Below are 502 nucleotides of genomic sequence, written 5' to 3'. Positions count from 1 at the left end.
TCTCATCTGGTTTTGCTGAAACAAACAAATGTGTATCATCAGAATAGCAATGAAGGCTAATGCCCTGTTTACGTATAATTTCACCGAGAGGCAACAGATGTAAATAGAAAAGCAGTTAGCCTAAGACAGATCCTTGCAGAACAACAGAGAGTGTGGAGAACTCACCATATACATCAACAAACTGATAATGATCAGTCAAATAAGACAATAATGCATGTTCAACAACAACAACAGCAGGCCTGTTCTGCACCTGGAATCTTCTACTACAAAATCATGCTAATGTAATAGATGCAGTATGCGGTTAGCATTGCCTTCCTCATGTATGTAAGTACAGCATTGATGGCCTAAAGATTATAGGCATCCAATATTGATTTTTGCCCGTGTGCCTTGTACACAGAGATTTAGCAATTTTATGTTGAGGAACATTATTGTGTAATCGTTCCACAGTCTTTCACAGATGGGGAAGCTCTGCCCAGCTTTACTTCTTTGTTTTCATTTACAT

This window comes from Silurus meridionalis, chromosome 4 (assembly GCF_014805685.1).
Source record: "Silurus meridionalis isolate SWU-2019-XX chromosome 4, ASM1480568v1, whole genome shotgun sequence".
Taxonomy (NCBI): Eukaryota; Metazoa; Chordata; class Actinopteri; order Siluriformes; family Siluridae; genus Silurus; species Silurus meridionalis.
The sequence above is the reverse complement of the archived record's forward strand: the minus strand, read 5'-3'. Positions refer to the sequence as shown.